The sequence below is a fragment of the Pollicipes pollicipes genome, unplaced genomic scaffold, assembly GCF_011947565.3.
Source record: "Pollicipes pollicipes isolate AB1234 unplaced genomic scaffold, Ppol_2.1 Scaffold_7135;HRSCAF=8457_pilon_pilon_pilon, whole genome shotgun sequence".
Lineage (NCBI taxonomy): Eukaryota > Metazoa > Arthropoda > Thecostraca > Pollicipedomorpha > Pollicipedidae > Pollicipes > Pollicipes pollicipes.
In genome coordinates, this window is record NW_023597008.1 from 145,644 (window position 1) to 152,147 (window position 6,504).

The window sequence follows — 6,504 nt, forward strand, 5'->3', positions numbered from 1 at the left end:
ACCGTTTCGAACATTGCGGCACGTTACACTTTTGCCAGCAAATTTTGTCATTGGCCTGGAATTGCGCGATTAAATGGTGGGCGTCACGGCTCCCACAAGTTCTACTTTGCACGAGTTCTCATCTCATAAATTCGTGCATTAAATATTGTGTGATTAAATCTGTTAAAAAATACGGTTTTTATTCGACACGGAACAATGGGTCTCACAGCTCGGGCTGGACGGGCTGTGGCTGGTATTGAAGGAGGTTCAGCAGGACCACGAAATGACAATGGTAACGGTGATGGTCGTCTCTCCACGTGATGCTTGGTGCTGTGAAGTTCTTCGAGGAAAAATGTGACTTCCACAATTATTTACTGGGCACCACGTGTCAGTGGCTGAAGGTAACCCCAAATGCTGATGCAGACTGGTACCTTAACAAGAGGGACATTTGTATATGCTGATTTGTGACTAGAGGCCAATTTTGATACTTCCGACCGAGATCTTTCCCAAAGCCCCAAAAGCTTTCTGTCGCACCATGACTTCTTCCTATTCCCGGTCACACTCTGCACACAAACTTGAATTCATATCTGGCGAAAGTTGGAAAGTAGTGAAAAGAGAAACACACGCGTCTACGTGTCCGACCTACTGAATGTTGTGGAACACTCATTTGGGTCAAGTACCCTGAAACAAATATGCCTGAGGATGGCTTTAAGTGGGAAGGACACCTTGCTGCCCGGCCATGTGTGCCCAGGAGGCCGCTGGGCAACATCCAAGACAGTCTGCGCCAAGTGGACACATTATTCGGCAGGCCTGCGGCGCCCGGTTTTCTCACTTAGTGGTTCTAAATTATTTGCACTTGCCTCAGATTGAACTGGGCACAGAGGCCAGAAGCTCTCGAAAGTCATCCATCCCTCTCATTGATCGAAACCATCCAGGACTTCTTTCTATTTCAACATGTTCGGCAGCCAACACGCTACCGGGTGGGTAAAATTTCAAGTGTGTTTGACCTTATATTTACTAATGAGGAGGGCATGGTCAGCAAAGCTGAATGCCTGCTCGGGCTAGGAAACTGTGGCCATGTGGTCCTAAGGTTACACTGGTCCGCTGCTCTGGGCTGCAAAATCCCCATCCAGGACAGCTGGTTTTTTTTCTACGCCGTTACCCAAGAACAGGTAACCAGGAGTGCCCCTCCCTCAGCCCAGCGACGCAGCAAACCGTACGTTAACACCAGAAAACATAAAATCAAGTCGCGGCACTCCCAGCTAGGAAGATGAAACAAACTTTAAAAAAAACAAGCGAGGAGGTGGAGCAGACCCGAGGGAATTGTGTTATGTGAGAGGGAGGGAAAAATCATAGATGAAAAGGCTTAAAGTAGTCATTAGCCAAATCAGCTAATGACAGCCCACTACAACCGCCCAATAATCTACAACCACTCAATTCCCGGTGTTAGTAAGGGTTATACAGTCATAAGTCGGAGGGGGCAACTACCTGGTCATTTTGTGCTGGGTTTTGGGCTGGATTTCCAGGGAGTCCACCCAGCTAAGCAGAGCTTGTTGCTGGGAGAACTCCCGGAGCCAGCGCCATTAATTTGGGTATATGTGCATGACTTTATATCAGAAATTGATTATGAAACATGAAGGAGGTCAAATATGAAGTGCGTTGGATATGTACAGCACAAGGATGGCAATGTCTTCAAATATGTTTGTTACGTTAATATGTGTTCACGAAATGCTTGCGGATGATGTTCTTAACGATGGTTTTCGATACAGGGATATCAGCTATTCTTGGAAAATATGGAACCATAATGTCGTTCCACAGCTTAGGGCCAAGGCAGAATGCTGTAAATAGTCTATAAATACGATAAGAGAAAGGTTGTTCTAAATGTTTTGCTCGCCTCATATCCATGTCATTGGATTCGTAGAGATTGTAAATTAAATCGAATGATGCAGGGGGCTGTGAAGTTAAAAATTTGTGCATCACAATTAACATTTGAGATTTAGCAATGTCCGATAGTTTCAAAATTTTGTATCGTTTAAAGATTGGCTCTGAGCTTTGCGGAGGATACACATTTTCTATAAGACGCACGGCCCTTTTTTGTAAAATTACCAATCGATCTAGTTGAGAAGCATAATTTATGCCCCAAACCAAGCAGCAGTAATTTAGGTAAGGAAGAATCAAAGTGTTATGGAGTAGATGTGACGTTGTTTTATCAATAAAGTACCTAACCCTACTTATTATTCCAATATTTCTACTTACCATGCTTGCAACAAAATTAGTGTGGCTTGTAAACTTAAGAGATTTGTCAATGATTACACCAAGGTATTTAATTTCTTTTTCTCTTCAATAGGTGAATTATTAATTTGCACATTTAGTCGGAAATGCAAAGAAAGGGTTGTGTAATGCTGTGTGAATGTTTTTGATACATTCAGGGAGAGAAAATTAGCAGCAAACCAAGAAGTCATTAGAAGCAATAGCTTACTGACATTGTTTTGAAATTTTGGTTATTACCAATTGTCAATTACCAATTACCAAATATCAATACTTACGAGTGCTTAGCAGTCATCTTAAAGTAATGGACTGGTCGAAGTTAGAAAACGTTGCCCTCGAAGAAGTGTACAAGTTCTTAAAAAGGAGACCAGTACCATAGCTACTGATGTTTCCTCCATAAGAAAAACAAGGGACCAAAGAGGAACCTTTTTATGAACCAGACAGCCATGCAGCTGAAAAAAGAAAATGCGAAAAGCCTATGGCTTACATCAAAGCGGACACACAATGTTTTGGACCATGTCAGGTCTGTGCGTTGTCGCGAAGACCTTAGGAAGATGCCCAGAAAACTTCGGAAAGAGTATGCAATGAAGCAGACCTAAAAAACAATACCTTTTGAAATACGCTAACTCAAGACCACTCCAGAATTGCAGGGAAGAAGGCCTTAGTGATGATGGGGCGTTGACCAACAGCAACGAGTGTAAAGCCGCCATTCTCTGTAAATTCTTTGCAAACGTTTTCACGAACGAAGGGACAAGTGCCATGCATGGGATGTCTAGCAGGTTTGACGGACCGTTTCTGGAAAACGTGGGCATCTCAGCCCAGACAGTGGCAAAGAAACGGACATGTCTTAAGCCATCTAGCGCCCCTAGACCAGACGATATACTTAGTGAGTTCTTGGTGAGTTTGTAAAAGTCCTGGTAGTACCTCCGAACATGCAATTCCGAGGATCACTGGCATCCGGAAGGCTCCCCTAGGATTGGAGGCTTGGTGAGGTAGTCCTGTTAAAGAAAGATAACCGACAGTCTCCAGAGAGCTACTGCCCAGTGAGCCTTATTGCTGTTCCTTCCAAAGCGCTGAAGTCTTTTGTCAAAGATGCTCTAGGTGATTTGCTGCGCTGGACCAGGCCCCCCCCCCCCCCCTCCCGAACCCAGCTGATGCAGGGAGTCCGAATCCAGGGCTCAAGGTCGGACTGGATCGACGTCGTCAGCGGCATCTCTCAAGCATCAGTGCTGGAACCGACTCTTCATCATCTTCGTTAACGGTCTACCACAAGAAGTGCGAAGCGAGGTCAACATGTTCGCAATGACAGTAATGTGTATTGTCTTGTTACGAGGCGCTGGACTGCGTTTCCTCTAAAGGCAGGCCTCGATGCCGTGGTCCAATGGCCCGATGAGTGGCTGCTCCATTTTAATGCATCGAAGCGCGAAATATTGCACATCGGCAACTGCACCCGAGACTGGCCTACTTCCTGAAGAACGCCGAAATTGCAGTCAAGCCCACCAAGAAGTAGCTTAGAATCTTCGTGAATGACAGGCTGACGTTCCATGCGCGGACGGTGGAGGCGATTTTAAAGAGCCAACCGGATGCTGATGGATCCAGGCCTGCCACGTCGTTTAGTCACTGCTGCCATGTTTTTATCTACTGAACCTTTCATTTCATTATAAAGACATTGGACTCGTTGTGTGCATTATGTGCGCACCCACCAACGCCTGGAACGCCCAAGCAGTCAGCCAAGTCGCTGAGCTGAAGACCAAAACGAAGACCAGAACAACCTGAAGACTGCATGACCACAAAATGCCTAGCACATGGTTCTGTACTTGTTAGTTGACACGAGCAGGAGCAAAGGAACACGATTACAATGTCGTCATTCCTCAGTAACAGCATATGATTGGGAGCTGCCATTTTCACTCTCCTGACCCTCTTTTGTGTTGACCTCTGTGTAAAACATTGCGTATGGAACCAAACAGACGCAAGCACACTTTCATTAGATTCAGCAGCAGCCATTATCAGATACCGTTGGAATCACGCTCTGCCTCCCCTGGAACCAAACAGACACAAGCACAGTTTCATTAGATCCAGCAGCAGCCATTGTCAGATGCCGTTGGAATCGCCGCTCTGCTTCCCCTGGCTCTTCACTGGGCCAACCACTGTTCATTCCAAGTGCTGGCTTGCGAGTGATTTTACTCATTACATTTTCCAGACCTGCAGAGTTCCTGAAACTCCAAATAATTATCGTTTTGTATGTGGCCACAATGGGTGAATTCATGCTGAACATGGCAAAACTGATAGCATTAAGAATTCTGGAAGTTTGCAAAATCGAGGTAAGTGAGTAAGTGTAATCAATCATGGTAAGTGATGCCGAAAGCCGGTAAACCCAAAATTTGAATTTTTTCGTGCCTGAAAAGATTTCAAAAATACTGATACAAAGTAGGGTTACATGCTGTGGCAGGATTAAGGAATGGCATAACTGCGACTGAAAAGCTGGCCGGCCTGCGGCGGAGCCGCAAGCGAAAACCAACACACAGAATCGAACAGTGTTCCGTGCACTGTTGGCGAACTGCTGGCGCAAATCCAACATTTGGCTATTTTACGTTATTTTGGACAACGTGCTAGGTTTTTGGAAATTTGCGGCATAAAAGCACGTATCTCAAATATTGGCGAATGTTTGTTTCGGATCTATCCGTTCATCTCCACGTCATTTTTGTTGACAGACCTTCGTAGCCGAGTTGTGTCCTATTGCCTTCTATTGCGCACGATTTCTTCCATTACCGTTTGGTATGAGTTGATGAATGTGCCTGGCTTTGCGGCGTCAGCTCATAACATCATCCAGATGATACCTGACAATGCCAAACATGTTATCATCCCGTTCGCCCTGCGCGACACGCAGTGTCTCACCATGGTGGCAACGTGACTGATATGGCTGGGCTCCATGTCCCCTGATAAACTGATATACAGTTAGTGTACGTTGTTCCCTGTATTTCTGAGCCGACTCACTGATGATCATTCGGCTCGATTCCGGCCCCGACTCTCGACATGCGTCGAATCGATATGTATCGAGCATGTGTCGATATGTGTGCTGAGACAGTACCTGAGACAATGACTGAGACAATGGCTGATGTGTACAATGGCTGTATGTGATGTGAGACAATGGCTGATGTGATACAAATCGGTCGATAGGTATGTTGAGACATCGATAGGTACGTTGAGACATCGATAGGTACGTTGAGACATCGATAGGTACGTTGAGACATCAATAGCCTCAGCTGTCGAGGCGCGTTCGGATGTCCCGGCAGCTGAGGCGACCGGCAGGATCGGTGCCTCACAGATCAGGCGGCCGGCGTCGGTGCCTCACAGATCAGGCGACCCGAGTGTCAGTGTCTCACCGCTCAAAGCGCCTGTTGAGGCTGCGCTTTTGCTGTAACTATGACGGATATGCGCATGATGCTGTGATCGAGACGTTTGTTGTGGCACAAACAAACACAGCAGTCGGGATGTTTGCTCCGCAGACAGCGACGAACGCAACCGGCTATAGCTGCGCCGAAACGCCAACATCTACAGCGGTCAACGTTTGTCGAAACGCTGACAGATACAGCGGTCAACGTTTGCCGAGACGCTGATGGACACAGCGGTCAACATTTGCCGAGACGCTGATAAATACAGCGGTCAACGTTTACCGAGACGCTGTTGTCTGCAGCGATCGAGAAAGGTGCAGATGGACCGACAAATACGGCTGTCGGGAATATGATAAAATCTCCGACCCATGCAGTGATGCAGACTTATCCTGAGGCAGCACCCGATACGGCCGCCGAGCTTGCGCCCAGGCAACGACGCCGAGACAGTGATCAGGAATTGTGCTGATACACCGTCAGATGCCGCAGTCGAGACCTTTGCTTGGTACATGGTCAGATGGAGCGGTCTAGGTGTATGCTGAGGTACGGGCAAGAGCACCGATGCGCACAATAAGGCGAACCAGTCTACTCGGCGGGCATTGAGGAGTAAGAGCATGGAAATATCGGTTCATTCCTGTTTTCTGTTTTAGAATGGCTGCCAGTGGCGAATGTGCTGGAATGTCTGTCAGTGGCCAGTAACGCAGGCAGCGGGGATATAGTGGGCACGAACCCCTAGCTTCCGAGAAGCCCTGCAGGGCCCCTCGAGACCTACGACTGAGGGCTCGATTTGAGGGTCTAAAGCTTCCTAAAGGTCGACCTATTCGGGGCCGGCCCGCAGAGCCTGGCACTTCAGTGCCATCCAGAGGTT